The 17,434-nt window shown below is 42.5% G+C and overlaps 1 protein-coding gene across 2 annotated transcripts in view; it reads left to right on the forward strand.

Moving 5' to 3' along the window:
* Positions 1 to 17,434, forward strand: part of LOC106599042 (SPRY domain-containing SOCS box protein 4) — a 135,922-nt gene that overhangs the window by 33,279 nt on the left and 85,209 nt on the right. For both annotated transcript variants that reach the window (XM_014190096.3, XM_014190097.3), the window contains one exon: positions 9,921 to 10,000. The gene's annotated coding sequence lies outside the window, so the exon portion shown is untranslated. The remainder of the gene's footprint in view (positions 1 to 9,920; positions 10,001 to 17,434) is intronic.

The following is a 17,434-nucleotide window of genomic DNA, read 5'->3' on the forward strand; positions in this document are numbered from 1 at the left end:
AATATAGCAATTAAACACTGGTATGGTAGACGTGCAGAAGATGAATGTGCAAGTAGAGATACTGGGGTGCAAAGGAGCAAGATAAATAAATAAATAAATAGATAAATACAGTATGGGGATGAGGTAGATAGATGGGCTGTTTACAGATTAAAAATGCATAACAGAAATACCTTATTTACATAAGTATTCAGACCCTTTGCTATGAGACTTGAAATTGAGCTCAGGTGCATCCTGTTTCCACAACTTGATTGAAGTCCACCTGTGGTAAATTCAATTTATTGGACATGATTTGTAAAGGCACACACCTGTCTATTTACTGTCCCACAGTTGACAGTGCATGTCAGAGCAAAAACCAAGCCATGTGGTCGAAGGAATTGTCCGTAGAGCTCCGAGACAGGATTGTGTCGAGGCACAGATCTGGGGAAGAGGACAAAAAATGTCTGCAGCATTGAAGGTCCCCAAGAACCCAGTGGCCTCCATCATTCTTAAATGGAAGAAGTTTGGAACTACCAAACTCTTCCTAGAGTTAGCCGCCCAGCCAAACTGAGCAATTAGGGGAGAAGGGCCTTGGTCAGGGACGTGACCAAGAGCCCGATGGTCACTCTTACAGAGCTCCAGAGTTCCTCTGTGGAGATGGGAGAACCTTCCAGAAGGACAACCATCTCTGCAGCACTCCACCAATTAGGCCTTTATGTTAGAGTGGCCAGAGAGAAGCCACTCCTCAGTAAAAGGCACATGACAGCCCACTTGGAGTTTGCCAAATGGCACTTAAAGGACTCCCAGGCAATAATAAACAAGATTCTTTGGTCTGATGAACCCAAGACTGGCACCATCCCTACGGTGAAGAATGGTGGTGGGAGCATCATGCTGTGGGGATGTTTTTCAGTGGCAGGGACTGAGAGACTAGTCTGGATCGAGGGAAAGATGAACGGAGCAAAGTACAGAGAGATCCTTGATGAAAACCTGCTCCAGAGCGATCAGGATCTCAGACTGGGGCGACGTTTCACCTTCCAACAGGACAACGACCCTAAGCACACAGCCATGACAACGCAGGAGTGGCTTCGGAAAAAGTCTCAATGTCCTTGAGTGGCCCGGACTTGAACCCGATCGCACATCTCTGGAGAGACCTGAAAATAGTTGTAAAGCGATTGCTCTCCATCCAACCTGACAGAGCTTGAGAGGATCTGCAGAGAAGAATGGGAGAAACTCCCCAAATACAGGTGTGCCAAGCTTGTAGTGTCATACCCAAGAAGACTCAAGGTTGTAATCACTGCCAAAGGTGATTCAACAAAGTACTGAGTAAAGGCTCTGAAGACTCATGTAAATGTGATATTTCAGTTTATTTATTTTTTTATACATTTGCAAAAATGTCTCAACTAGTTTTTTGCTACGTCATTATGGGGTATTGTGTGTAGATTGATGACAAAACAACAATTTAATTAATTGTACCGTTACAGAATGTGGAATAAGTGAAGGGGTCTGAATACTTTGCAAATGCACTGTATGGGAAGAGAGAGTAGAAATAGATGGACAGTCAGCAACATTTATAGAGTCAAAGCATTGGAAGAGACAGTGCATTCGGAAAGTATTCAGACCTTGACTTTTTCCCTAATATTTTGTTACGTTACAGCCTTCTTGTAAAGTTTATTAAAATGTTTTTTTCCCCCCTCATCAATCTACACACAATAGCCCATAATGACAAAGCAAAAACAAACAATTAAATATCACATAGTGGGTCTGGGCAGGTGTGACGTAATGATGTTTGAATGGGTATGTTTTGTATTGTTTATAAAAGATAAAATTAAAATAAAACAAGACAAACTTTCTAACCTCTTACCCTCTCACCTCTATCTACTAACTGCTCCCATTTCATTCAGTCAAATCTCGGAGTCTCAGTGAGCTGTGAGGCTGTTCAGATTGTGCCACTGCCCCAGATCCCCAAATCTCCCTAATCCCTCTGGGATTAACAAAGCCACTTAATCCCCAGGGAGCCAGAGAGTTTGAAGAAACAACACTGGAAGCTTGGTGGTGGTGGTGCAGGGCCGTATATACAAAACAGAGTTACTCAATCCTTCATCCTGGCTCTTAACATCTCTCATGGCAAACATTCTACTGTAGTTTACATTCGGAATACAATGTTGGTTTAATTGACTTGGAATCTCTGATGTCATGCAGGTAGAACATTCTAAGTCTCAAATAAATTTGGTGGTTTCTTTAAAAGGAGGAAGGAGAGAGTAAAAAAAAGAAAAAAAGAACGGATACTGTATATCCATTTCATTTGGATGTATTCATTCTATTTTATGGTTCCACATCTGTTCTTCAGTGGCGGTCTCTAGCCTGAACCTCGACCCAGATGTATGTAGCCTGGTGACTAGCCTCCAGTTTAGTAAACTAGATTGAGCCTCATCAACTTGCTCTCTGAAGCCATCAGCTCTGCGGTTGTGACCCAGTCACTTTTGCCTCAGCTCCGCTTCAATCGTGTCCATGATAAACACTGTGATAAGGTAATCCTCAAAACATTCACAGCTCTTTTCATTTAAGCAAAGGAAAATCCTATGGCCCTGTTATGATACTTTTAAAATGCTTCCTTCCTTCCTTGAGGTCATCACTGACCTCACACTATTGGATAGATGAAAGAAAGGATCCAGTAGATAGTGATATCCTCTCAAGTTACAGGAAGTACTAAGGATGCATTTTCCAAGTAGCCTATTCGAACTGAGCCTACTGTCAAGGGCCTTTTCTAATTTGTGCAAAAGTCTGTCCTCTCTCCTCCATGACCCAGAAACCGATAAGTGGTCAAGGAGAGTGTAAATTCATTAGTAGGGGAACGGAAGAGTGGCCTTCAACTGACTAGGTATCCCCCTTTCCCTCCTCAATAGCCACCTTTCATTGAGTAAAGTCAGTCCTTCACGGAATAGTTTTTTTTAAAATCTGCCACACGACCTTTTAAATCAGCTGTTGTGTTGTCGGAGAAGAAAAATATGAACACGTTAAACAAATTCTACTTATTGTATCTATAAAATGTAATGCACAAGTGCATTTTTGTCCTCTTTCCCTCTCCTCGCCGCCTCTAGAACTGGCTTTGCTGATCACTTCTTTTTGAGGAGAAATGTACTGGCTACGACTGTGCTATGTAGTACTGACTACGACTGTGCTATGTGGCACTGACTACGACTGTGCTGTGTGGCACTGGCTACGACTGCGCTGTGTGGCACTGGCTACGACTGCGCTGTGTGGCACTGGCTACGACTGCGCTGTGTGGCACTGGCTACGACTGCGCTGTGTGGCACTGGCTACGACTGCGCTGTGTGGCACTGGCTACGACTGCGCTGTGTGGCACTGGCTACGACTGTGCCGTGTGGTTGTGTCACACTAAGTGTAAGACGCTCTGTATAAGACCGTCTGTTAAATGACTAAAATGTAAACATTTGAAAAATGACAACGTGCCTGTACCTCTTTCTGCTCCAGGGGGCCTCTGGGAAATGTAGCAATGAGTGGGATGGTAGTTGCTGCCGTCAATTGGTTGGGCATGTGGATTAAGTGAAAGGTGGGAGAGAAGATAGTGTGGAGGAGGACATGGATGTGATGATAAGAACCCAGCTCATTATACTGTTCCTATATTTGGCCTACTTCCCCACCCTCCCACTGCTTTCCCTCTCTTCATCCCCTCATTCCCCCCTCGCTCTTTCCTGCCTTCATGAGAGAAGTCGTCTTCAGCGCGCTTCAATCCCCGACAGTACGCGCGTGTGCCATCCCTTCCGCCATGGTTGTCATAGAAACGTTAAAAGAGCATCCTCCTCATAGGGTCCGGCGGTCGTTAGTTGGGATGGATAACAAACAATATAAGCCTTTGTTTCTCCCATCAGGATATTCAGCAGAGTTTCATACTGTAGCTTTAAGATGGATGTATGGATTCATCTATGCCACTAATTGGAATGAGGAGCCTTGTATGCAATGTCACAAAAATAGTGATCTATTACAGTTATTGATTGGATTTCTAATGGCTACTTAAACATTATAGACAATAGTCATCTGAGATCTTTGATAACATCTGTTTTATAGAGATTGTGCGGTCGTGTTTCTGTATCCATGTGTATTTGTAGTTATTTGTTACGGATCCTCAAAGCAGCAGCTCCTATTCCTGGGATGCAAACAAGATTTGAGGTGATTACATACAAAACATTGCACAACACATTATGTACTACACATAATCCATAATACAGCAATATAATAATATTACAATGTACAGTAACAGACAAAAGTTTGGATTTGAGAGAATGCCAAGAGTGTGAAAAGCTGTCAAGGCACATGGTGGCTACTTTGAAGAATATCAAATATTTAAATATATTTTCATTTGTTTAACACTTTTTTTTTTTTTTTGGTCACTACGTGATACCATATGTGTTATTTCATAGTTTAGATAACTTCACTATTATTCTACAATGTAGAAAATAGTAAAAATTAAGAAAAACCCTTGAGTAACTGGTACTTTGTGTGTAGAGTGCGTGTTAGCGTGTGTCTGTGTTTCTCTCTTCACAGTCGGTGCCGTTCCATAAGGTGTAGTTTTAACTGCTTTTTTTTTCAATCAGATTTTACTGCTTGCATAAGTTACTTGATGTGGAATAGTGTTCCATTTAGTCATGTCTCCTATGTAGTATTGTTTCCCATAGTCGGTTCTGGACTTTGAGACTGTGAAGAGACCTCTGGTGGCATGTCTTGTGGGGCATGCATAGGTGTCTGAGCTGTGTGCTAGTCGTTTGAACAGACTGCTCGGTGCTTAGCACAATGCTTAGCACAATGACTGGAAGTGTATGGGTATCTGCTAGCATGAGGTTTAGTCTCCTCAACTTGCTCAATTTTCACATTATTCATTTCAAGATTTAGTTGAGGTTTGGGGTTTAGGGAATGATTTGTACCAAATATAATGCTTTTTTATAAAAATGTGTACATATTTCTTGCCACCCATTCTAAAACTGACTGCAGCTTTGTGTTGTGTTGCAGTGATTTCACGTGCTCTGGTAGTTCGTGGATAGTGGTAGCTGATGTGTATAGTCTTGAGTCAATAGCATACATAGACACACAGTCTTTACTCAGTGCCAGTGGCAGGTCATTAGTCAAGTTTTTTAAAAGTAAGAGGCCTAGACAGCTCCCCTGGGGAATGCCTGACTCTACCTGGATTTTGTTGAAGAGGCTTCCATTAAAGAACACCCTCTGTATAATGTTAGACAGGTATTTTTTTTTATTTAACCTTTTATTTAACTAGGAAAGTCAGTTAAGAACAAATTCTTATTCACAATGACGGCCTAGGAACAGTGGGTTAACCGCCTTGTTCAGGGGCAGAACGACATATTTTTACCTTGTCAGCTCGGGGATTCGATCTAGCAACCTTTCAGTTACTGGCCCAATGCTCTAACCACTAGGCTACCTACCGCCCCAGGTAACTCTCGATCCTCGATATAGCAGGGGATGTAAAGCTTTTTTCCAGCAGCTGATTATGATCGATAGTGTCAAAAGCTGCACTGAGGTCTAACAAACCAATCTCCTTATCAATTTCACTCATTTGTGTAACCCGTTGAGTGTCCATGCCAATAAGCGTGCTGAACGTCTGTTCTAAATTTGTTTACTGTGAAATAGTATTGTATCTGGTCAAACAAAAGTTTACCAAGGGTTGGTAATGGTCTGATAAGTCGGCTGTTTGAGTCAGTGAAGGGTGCTTTGCTATTCTTGGGTAGCGGAATGAATTTTGCTTCGCTCCAGACCTGAGGTCACACACTTTCTTGTAGGCCTATATTGAAGAGATGGAAATTAGGGGTGGCAATAGTCCGCTATCATCCTCAGTAATTTTCCACCCATGTTGTCACACCCAGGTGGCTTGTCATTGTTAATAGACTATATATGTCTGCCAATCGGCTGTGCAGCCAGACTTATTTGCCATTCCTTTTGACTCATCCCTCTCAACCATACAATTTTTCAATTCTTCATCAATCCACAGGGATTTAATAGTTTGTACAGGTATTTTCTTAAGGGGTGCGTGCTTATTAGAAACTGGAATAAGCAATTTCATAAATGCGTCAAGTGCAGCCTTTGGTTGCTCCTCATTACACACCACAGACCAGCAAATATTCTTCAACATAGGAATCACTACAACACCTCTTGTATGACCTCTTATGCACTATATTAGGCCCAGTCTTGGAACGTGGGTTTTCCTGGATATGGCTATTATATTATGATCACTAAGTCTGATGGATGTGGGTTCTGCTTTAGAGCAGATTTTTGCAGCATTAGTAAAGATGTGATGAATACATGTGGATGATTTCATTCCTGTGCTGTTTGTTAATACCCTGATTTGGTTCACTGATAACCTGAACCAGGTTGCAGGCACTGGTTACACTTTGAAGCTTTTTCTTGAGTGGACAGCTTGATGAAAGCCAGTCAATATTTAGGTTGCCCAGAAAATATACCTCTCTGTTGATATCACATGCATTATCAAGCAGACGTTATCCAGATACTGACTGTTAGAACTTGGTGGTCCTATAGAAACTTCCCAAAAGAATAGGCTTTAGGTTAGGTAGGTGATCCTGTAGCCATATTACTTCAACGGCATTTGACATGAGATCCTCTCTAAGCAATATGACTGAATATAAATAGCAACACCACCCCCATTGGCATTCCTATCTCATCTGTAGATGGTGTAACCATGCATTGCTACCATTGTAACATCAAAGGTATTATCTAAGTGAGTTTCAGAGATAGTCAGCATATGAATGTTTTGTTTCTAGCAAGTTATCGGTTTCTAGCACGTTATCGATCTGTGTGTGTGAGAGAACTCCTTTCCCCCTATTCCCAGGTTAAAGTGGTTTATTTAGCTCCCCAGCCCACCTCATTCTTGAGGAAATGGAAAAACCATAAGTAAGCCAGCCAGCATGTGGTAGAGAGCAGCTCTGCTGGTACAAAGCTCCTATCTGTCCTCCAGGGCTTTACCTAGGCCTGGCCTGCGCAGCAAAGTGCTGAGTTTTGTCAGCGTTTTCTCTCTCGTGTGTATGTGTGTGTGTGTGGCAGTTTGTGTAATGTGCAAAGAGCCCCCATCTGAAAAGCCTCCTTGACAGACAGATCTGTGTTTATGTGAAAACTCTTATGAAAAGACACTTTACAAAAACGACATCTGTGTGTGTGTTTATGTATGCGAATGAGATTAACCTACCGTTCCATATTTGCCAAACATCACACACACACACACACACACACACACACACACACACACACACACACACACACACACACACATATATATATATATATATATATATATATATATATATATATATATATATATATATATATATATATATATACACACACACGTCTTCTACCTGTGAAGTTATCTATTAAGAATCTAATTGAACAGCGTCATGTCTCAGACCAGTGTTTATTCTCCCTAATGTAGACATGCCACCGCCTCACAGATTTTGAGCAAGATAAAGTCATTAATATTTTAGTGCCCCATGAATTTCTCTCCTCGTGATCCTTTACTGTCCACTTGCTCTGGGCCCCATTCACATGCGCTTCAGCCAACGACCTCTGTCAGCCACTGGGACTGAACCATCTGTCAGCCACTGGGACTGAACCATCTGTCAGCCACTGGGACTGAACCATCTGTCAGCCACTGGGACTGAACCATCTGTCAGCCACTGGGACTGAACCATCTGTCAGCCACTGGGACTGAACCATCTGTCAGCCACTGGGACTGAACCATCTGTCAGCCACTGGGACTGAACCATCTGTCAGCCACTGGGACTGAACCATCTGTCAGCCACTGGGATTGGCGCCCACATTCATATCTGGATCACATTGTTTTATGTATTCTACATCCCAAACCATAACCCAAAACCACACCTTTCTCCCAATATGTTGGGCACAAAACAGTCAAATCAATGGATACATCATCTGAAAAATTGCTCCTGTTGAATGGGACCTGATTCTGTCTTGGACATCAAATCACATTTTATTGGTCACATACACATGGTTAGCGGATGTTAATGCGAGTGTAGCGAAATGCTTGTGCTTCCAGTTCCGACCATGCAGTAATATCTAACAATTTCACTATAACTACCTTATACACACAAGTGTAAAGGAATGAATATGTACATAAAAATATGGGATGAGCAATGGCCGTGCGGCATAAGCAAGATGCAGTAGATGGTATAGAGTACAATATATACATATTAGATGAGTAATGTAGGGTATGTAAACATTATATAAAGTGGCATCGTTTAAAGTGACTAGTTACAAAATTGGATGTAATAAATGTATGTTATTAAAGTGGCTAGAGATTTGAGTCAGTATGTTGGCAGCAGCCACTCAATGTTAGTGATGGCTATTTTAACAGTCTCTTGGTCCCAGCTTTGTTGTTAGTAATCAAGCCTACCAGTGTAGTGCCGTCTGCAAACTTGATGATTGAGTTGGCGGCATGCATGGCCATGCAGTGATGGGTGAACAGGGAGTACAGGAGAGGGCTAAAAACGCACCCTTGTGGAGCCCCAGTGTTGAGGATCAGCGGGGTGGAGATGTTGTTACCTACCCTCACCACCTGGGGGCGGCCCGTCATAAAGTTCAAGACCCAGTTGCACAGGGCGGGGTCGAGACCCAGGGTCTCGAGCTTAATGACGAGTTTGGAGGGTACTATGGTGTTAAATGCTGAGCTGTAATCGATGAACAACATTCTTACATAGATATTCCTCCTGTCCAGATGGGTTAGGGCAGTGTGATGGCGATTTGCGTCGTCTGTGGACATATTGGGGCGGTAAGCAAATTGGAGTGGGTCTAAGGTGTCAGGTAGGGTGGAGGTGATATGATCCTTGACTAATCTCTCAAAGCACTTCATGATGACAGAAGTGAGTGCTACGGGACGATAGTCGTTTAGCTCAGTTACCTTAGCTTTCTTGGGAACAGGAACAATGGTAGCCCTCTTGAAGCATGTGGGAACAGCAGACTAGGATAGGGATTGATTATGTCTGTAAACACACATGTCTCGTGTCTGAGCCGTTCAATTGCGACTTTACTTTGTCTCTATACTGACGCTTAGCTTGTTTGATTGCCTTGCGGAGGGAATAGCTACACTGTTTGTATTCGGTCATGTTTCCGGGTCACCTTGCCATGATTAAAAGCAGTGGTTCGTGCTTTCAGTTTTGCGCGAATGCTGCCATCAATCCACGGTTTCTGGTTGGGGAAGGTTTTAATAGTCACCGTGGGTACAACATCACTTATGCACTTGCTAATAAACTTGCTCACCGAATCAGCATATACATCAATGTTGTTGTCTGAGGCTATCCGGAACATATCCCAGTCCACGTAATCGACGCAATCTTGAAGCGTGGAATCAGATTGGTCGGACCAGCGTTGAACAGACCTGAGGGCGGGAGCTTCCAATTTTAGTTTCTGTCTATAGGCTGGGAGCAACAAAATGAAGTCGTGGTCAGATTTGCCGAAAGGAGGGCGAGGGAGGGCTTTGTATGCGTTAGCGGAAGTTAGAGTAGCAATGATCCAGAATGCTGCCAGCCCGGGTCGCGCATTCGATATGCTGATAAAATTTAGGGAGCCTTGTTTTCAAATTTAGCTTTGTTAAATTCCCCAGCTACAATAAATGCAGCCTCAGGATATGTGGTTTCTAGTTTACATAGAGTCCAATGAAGTTCTTTCAGGGCCGTCGAATGATTCCATATGTGTTATTTCATAGCTTTGATGTCTTCACTATTATTCTACAATGTAGAAAATGGTGAAAATGAAGAAAAACCCTTGAATGAGTAGGTGTTCTTAAACTTTTGACCGGTAGTGTATACCACACCCCCTCGTGCCTTATTGCTTAAATATTTTCTGTGTAGTTTCCTTGATAACTCAATATCTCTCTCTTGTTTCTGTTGCAGACTCACACCACACATTGGACTAATCTTTCAACCCCGAGTCTCACCTACAGACTAGATGTGGCTTTCCTAAGAACCAACAGGTAACACATTCCTCTATATCTTGTTTGACTCTTGCCTGACCAATTGATTCAGAAGTGTATTGTTAGTATGTGAATGTTTCTGTCCCATGGTTTGGGCGACTGTAACTAATTGGTGATTTATTATAAGTGTATAGCAGACTGTACTCCAATGACCCGATTCAGGGGTAGGCATCTCCAGTCCTCAATAACCTTTTCGCACTTTTTAAATGTATTTTTATTTAACTAGGCAAGTCAGTTAAGAACAAATTCTTATTTACAATGATGGCCTACCGGGGCATAGTGGGTTAACTGCCTTGTTCAGGGGCAGAACGACAGATTTTTACTTTGTCTGCTCCGGGATTCGATCCAGCAACCTTTCGGTTACTGGCCCAACGCTCTAACCACTAGGCTACCTGCCTATTGGGTCGATCCAAACCAAACTTCTGGCTGGTTCAGATAGTATCTTTTTACATTGCCCACAATAAGCATCATGGTAAGGTCAATAAGCATGTGGATGGATGGATGCATAACCAGGCCAGCTCAGTACAGTATGGCTCGCCTCGGTCCTGATCAGTTGTGTAAAAAGCCCTTTAGATTATTTCATAGAACCCTAAGGGTTTGGGTTACTGCTAAGTCTTCTCTTTCAATATGTTGGCTTATATTGAAATGCACACACAGTGAAACTAGGTCAATAGCAGCATGTATGACACGAGCTCTCCACTGGCATGGTGTTGTCAGCTGCCCATTGATTATTAGCGTTGACCCCGATAAGCCAGGTAAATAATGTAACTGGGACAGTGCTTAGTGGGCATATACACACTTGAGTGGATAACACACACATAGTGCCTGCTCACTGTTAGCCTCCTAAACCTGGTGAATGTAGGGTGAAACCTGATAGCACCGTGCCCCTTTCCAGTGACTCGGCCCTGAATATTTCAGAGAGGCTAGGCAGCTATGCTGTCCCCTGCCATTCTTCCTCTCTCACTCCCTTCATCTCTCTCATTCACTCGCCACCATCCCGGGCCTTGGACTTGAGTTACCTGCCCTGTTCTCCCCTGGCAGCAAACATCCACACAGATACAGTCACTTTGCAGATAGATATGTATACTGTAGAATAGATAGGGTTACTTTGATGACTCAACATATTAGGGAAAGGGGAATACAACTGAATGCATTCAACTGGAATGTGTCTTCGGCATTTAACCCAACAACTCTGAATCAGAGAGGTTCGGGAGGCTGCCATAATCGACATCCACGTCTTGGTCGCCCGGGGAACAGTGGGCAGAACGACAGATTTTTACCTTGTCAACTCAGGGATTCGATCCAGCAACCTTTTGGTTACTGGCCTAGCACTCTAACCACTATGCTACCTGCCGCCCCCTTGGTACCCAATAATATTTTCACTCCCTATTGTGCTTGTCTATGTAGTCTGTTAGCAGTGGCCGCTGTAGTAGTGGCTTGGTATCGTCTGTATGTGTGCTGCCTTCTCGGAACCAGTGTTTGTTAAAACTGATTTCTAAACCAAAGAAGATTTTCCTCATTGACTCAATCAAATCGTATTTGCTTAAGGTCTTTTACAGATGCATTTGTCGAAACACGCAAGCTGTTTTGAAAGGTTGTAAGCATTGTGATGCGCCACAAACGCATCTGTAAAAAAGCACTTTGTAAATTAGACTTAATTGATTGAATTTATCAAGGAATTGCAAGGAACAACTCTTGCCCTGTAGACGTTCAACAATTGAAACTGGAACAAAGAGTTCCCTTTCAGTCGGTCAATCAACAACCAATCATATTCACCTGAAGAAAACTGATATCACACATGTAGTATATAATCATTATATTTCATTTTTTTTGTTATATCAATTTGCAAATATTTCTGAAAAAAAAGTGTTTTGCTTCGTCTTTATGGGGTGTTTTGTGTGTGTAGATTGAAGGGGGAAAAACTAATCAATTTTAGAATAATCTACATAACAAAATCTCAATGTCAAGGGGTCTAAATAATTTCCAAATGCACTATATATACACAGTGCCTTCGGAAAGTATTCAGACCCCTTGTCTTTTTACAAATGTTACGTTAGACTTATTCAAAAATTGATTTAAAAAAAAGAATCCTCATCAATCTACACACAATACCCCATAATGACATCACAATACCCCATAATGACATCACAATACCCCATAATGACATCACAATACCCCATAATGACATCACAATACCCCATAATGACACAGGGAAGACAGGTTTTTAGAAATTTTACCAAATGTATTAAACACAAATAACAGATACCTTATTTACTTAAGTATTCAGACCCTTTGCTATGATATTCGAAATTGAGCTCAGGTGCATCCTGTTTCCATTGATCATCCTTGATGTTTCTACAACTTAATTGGAGTCCACCTGTGGTAAATTCAATTGATTGGACATGATTTGGAAAGGCACACAACTGTCAATAAAAGGTCCCAGAGTTGACAGTGCATGTCACAGCTAAAACCAAGCCATGAGGTCGAAGTGGCCTCCATCATTCTTAAATGGAAGAAGTTTGGACTCTTCCTCAAGACTCTTCCTAGAACTGGCCGCCCAGCCAAACTGAGCAATCGGGGTGGGGGGGGAGGAGAAGGGCCTTGGTCAGGGATGTGACCAAGAACCCGATGGTCACTCTGACAGCGCTCTGGAGTTCCTTTGTGGAAATGGGAGAACTTTCCAGAAGGACAACCATCTTTGCAGCACTCCACCAATCAGGCCTTTTATGTTAGTGGTCAGACGGAAGCCACTCTTCAGTAAAAGGCACATGACAGCCGCGTGGAGTTTGCCGAAAGGCACCTAAAGACTCTCAGACCATGAGAAACAAGATTCTCTGGTCTGATGAAACCAAGATTTGAGCTCTTTGGCCTGAATGCCAAGCATCACATCTGGATGAAACCTGACACCATCCCTACGGTGAAGCATGGTGGTGGCAGCAGCATGTTTTTCAGGGGCAGAGACTGGGAGACTAGTCAGGATCGAGGGAAAGATGAACAGAGCCAAGTACAGAGAGATCATTGATGAAAGCCTGCTCCAGAGCGATCAGGACCTCAGACTGGGGCAAAGGTTCACCTTCCAACAGGACAACAACCCTAAGCACACAGCCAAGACAACGCAGAAGTGGCTTTGGGACAAGTCTCAGAATGTCCTTGAGTTACCCAACCAGAGCCTGGACTTGAAACCGATCGAACATCTCTGGAGAGACCTGAAAATATCTGTACAGCAACTCTCACTATCTAACCTGACAGAGCTTGAGAGGATCTGCAGAGAAGAATGGGAGAAACTCCCCAAATACAGGTGTGCCAAGCTTGTAGCGTCACACACAAGAAGACTCAAGGCTGTAGTCTGTGCCAAAGGTGCTTCAACAAAGTACTGAGTAAATTGTCTGAATACTTATATAAATGTGATATTTTCCTTCTTTTTTTTAATTAAGAAAATGTTCTAAAAACCTGTATTTGCTTTGTCATTATGGGGTATTGTGTGTAGAATGAGGGGGGGGAAACTATTTTATCGATTTTTAGAATAAGGATGGAACAAAATGTGGAAAAAGTCAAGGGGTCTGAATACTTTCCGAAGGCACTATACAGTACCAGTCAAAAGTTAGGACATACCTACTCATTCAAGAGTTTTTCTTTATTTTCACTATTTTAATAGTGAAGAAATCAAAACTATGAAATAACACATATGGGATTCCATATGTGTTATTTCATAGTTTTGATGTCTTTACTATTATTCTACAATGTAGAAAATAGTAACCTAAAGTGTTGATCAAATCTAAATATATTTGAAATTCTTCAAAGTAGCCACCCTTTGCTTTTATGACAATATTGCACACTCTTGGCATTCTCTCAACCAGCATCACCTGGAATGATTTTCCAACAGTTCCCACATATGCTGAGTACTTTTTATTTTACCTTTATTTAACTAGGCAAGTCAGTTAAGAACAAATTCTTATTTTCAATGACGGCCTAGGAACAGTGGGTTAACTGCCTTGTTCAGGGGCCGAATGACAGATTTGTACATTGTCAGCTCAGGGATTCGAACTTGCAACCTTTCGGTTACTAGCCCAATGCTCTAACCACTAGGCTAACCTGCCGCCCCACTTGTTGGGTGCTTTTCTTTCACTCTGCATGTCACCGGTGTCGTAGTGGAGAGAAGACCAAAATGCAGCGGGGTATGTGGATACTCATTCTTTTAATGGAAAAAACGAAAAGCATCCACAGGAAAAACAAAACAATAAACAGTACTCACGACTAGACAGTGTAGCAGGCTCAATAAACGCAGTGCTCACAAACAATTACCCGCAAACACACAGACAAACACACCCTACTAATATAGGACTCCCAATCAAAGGCAACTCAACACACCTGCCTTCAATTGGGAGTCCAATCCCAATTAACTCTACATAGAAAACAAACCTAGAACCTATACCCACAACTAACTAACTAAACCTAGAAATACATAAACACAGAGCAGTGCCCAAAACCCCCGGAATACATAAATAAAACAACCTACCTACACCACCCCGAACCATATAAAACAAATACCCTCTGCCACATCCTGACCAAACTACAACAACACATAACCCTTAACTGGTCAGGAAGTGACAGTACCCCCCCTAAAGGTGCAGACCCCGGAATGGACCTAAAAGAAAAAACAAACCCCCAAACAAAAAATATCCCCCTAAACAATAAGGGAGGGAAGGGAGGTGGCGGGCGGCTCTGGCGACTCCTGACTGGCGAGGCTGACACACTAGACGCCTGATGCGTGGGGCTGGTACTGGACGTGCCAGCCTGAAGACACGCACCTCAGGGCTAGTGCGGGGAGCTGGCCTGGGGCTCCATTCCTGCCCCGCAAAACTGCCCTTGTGCCCCCCCAAAAAAATTATTGGGGCTGCCTCTCGAGTTTACTTAACTCTTCCATAGCCCTGGAAACGCTCATCCTTAACTCTGCCCATGTCCATCCTTCCTCCTCGTTCGTCCGCTGCTTGGTCCCTTGGTGGTGGGTAGTTCTGTAACAGGTGTCGTAGTGGAGAGAAGACCAAAATGCAGCGGGTATGTGGATACTCATTCTTTTAATGGAAAAAACGAAAAGCATCCACAGGAAAAACAAAACAATAAACAGTACTCATGACTAGACAGTGTAGCAGGCTCAATAAACGCAGTGCTCACAAACAATTACCCACAAACACACAGACAAACACACCCTACTAATATAGGACTCCCAATCAAAGGCAACTCAACACACTTGCCTTTGATTGGGAGTCCTATATAGAATGGTGTGTTTTTCTTTGGGATTGTGGGTAGTTGTCCTTGCACTGCGTTGTATGTCCCTGCAAGACTGTTGCTGTCTGGTTTATTGTTTGTCCTGTGGATGCCTTACTTGAGTTTATTAAAAGTATGAGTATTCACATTCCCGCTGCGCCTTGGTCCATTTCTGAAGACAGCTGTTACACTGCAGTCCAACTCATCCCAAACCATTTCAATTGGGTTGAGGTCGGGTGATTGGGGCGGATAGGTCATCTGATGCAGCGCTCTATCACTCTCCTTTTTGGTCAAAAAGCCCATACCCAGCCAGGAGGTGTGTTGGATCATTGTCCTGTTGAAAAACAAATGATAGTCCCACTAAGCGCAAACCAGATGGGATGGCATATCGCTGCAACATGCTTTGGAAGCCATGCTGGTTAAGTGTGCCATGAATTCTAAATAAATCAGATGGTGTCACGAGCAAAGCACCCCCACACGATCACGCCACCTCTTCCATGCTTCATGGTGGGAACCACACATGCGGAGATCATCCGTTCACCTACTCTGCTTCTCACAAGGACACGGCGGTTGGAACCAAAAATCTCAAATTTGGATTCATCAGACCAAAGGACAGATTTCCACCGGTCTAATGTCCGTTGCTCGTGTTTCTTGGCCCAAGCAAGTCTCTTCTTATTGGTGTCCTTTAGTAGTGGTTTCTTTGCAGTAATTCGACCATGAAGGCCTGATTCATGCAGTCTCCTCTGAACAGTTGATGTTGAGATGTGTCTGTTACTTGAACTCTGTGAAGCATTTATTTGGGCTGCAATTTCTGACTCTAATGAACTTATCCTCTGCAGCAGAGGTAACTCTGGGTCTTCCTTTTTTGTGTCAGTCCTCATGAGAGCATGTTTCCATCATATCGCTTGATGGTTTTTGCGACTGCACTTGAAGAAACTTTCAAAGTTCTTGAAATGTTCGGCATTGACTGACCTTCATGTCTTAAAGTTATGATGGACTGTCGTTTCTATTTGCTTATTTCAGCTGTTCTTGCCATAATATGGACTTGGTCTTTTATCAAATAGGGCTGTCTTCTGTATACCAACCCTACCTTGTCACAACACAACTGATTGGCTCAAACGCATTAAGGAAAGAAATTTCACAAATTAAGCATTCCTGGTGACTGTCTCATGAAGCTGGTTGAGACAATGCCAAGAGTGTGCAAAGCTGTCAAGACAAATGGACAAATGTGTAATTTCATAGTTTTGATGTCTTCACTATTATTCTACAATGTAGAAAATAGTAAAAATAAATGTAAAACCCTTGAATGAGGTAGTGTGTCAAGTTTTGACTGGTACTGTACTTGAATCGAAGGTCTACTGAATTGAGACTTTGTCCTTGTGTTTCTTGGCTATTTACATTGTTTTGTTCACAAGCTAGGTTGTTTTTCTATGTTTTGAGTTTCTACTGCTAGGGAAGAGAAGACGACTAGTCAGACTCAATCTCACAGGCACAAACATGACTAGTCATGCTACTACGGTAATCTACCACCCTTAAAGGGGAAGGTGAAAATGTTGGTCTCATCAGTAATATTTTGGTTAAAAGACTCGGATCACACATTTCAAAAAAAAATGTATGAACCAATATACCACATTAGTTTTTTGTTTTTGCGTAAGTAAAATAAGAATATATTTTTTTTTAAATTGAGGTAAATAGCGTCTTGTGTGCACTTCCGGTTAAACCGTATGCAAAAGTACTGGCTTTAACCCCCTAGTGTGTCCACACACTCGCTGAAATATAATTAGCATAATAACAATATCCCAATATAAATCTGTCCGTTTAACATAGTCAGAAAAAAAGTCACCTGCTGTCCTCTTTACCCAGCAATGTTTAAAAGGATTTAATCTAAGTGAAAAATAATTGACTCACTTTCGAGAGAATGTGAGCTGCTAAATGTGAAAAGAAAAGTTTGCTGAGAGAATAGAGGTAGGAAATAAAGACCCCCTGGGTAGTGTGTGTAGGAGGTTGTAACTTCTAAGCCAGAATGAAGGATGCAGGTCTGCGTGGGTGCCATGGAGATTGAGGTTCAAGCACTCGAATTTGATAATTTATAATCCGTTTTTCAATTGTATGTGAAGTGGAAAACTTTACAACACCGATTTGTGTGTCACAACTGTGAGAATGAGCATA

Source organism: Salmo salar, chromosome 03 (assembly GCF_965601325.2).
Source record: "Salmo salar chromosome 03, fSalSal1, whole genome shotgun sequence".
NCBI lineage: Eukaryota > Metazoa > Chordata > Actinopteri > Salmoniformes > Salmonidae > Salmo > Salmo salar.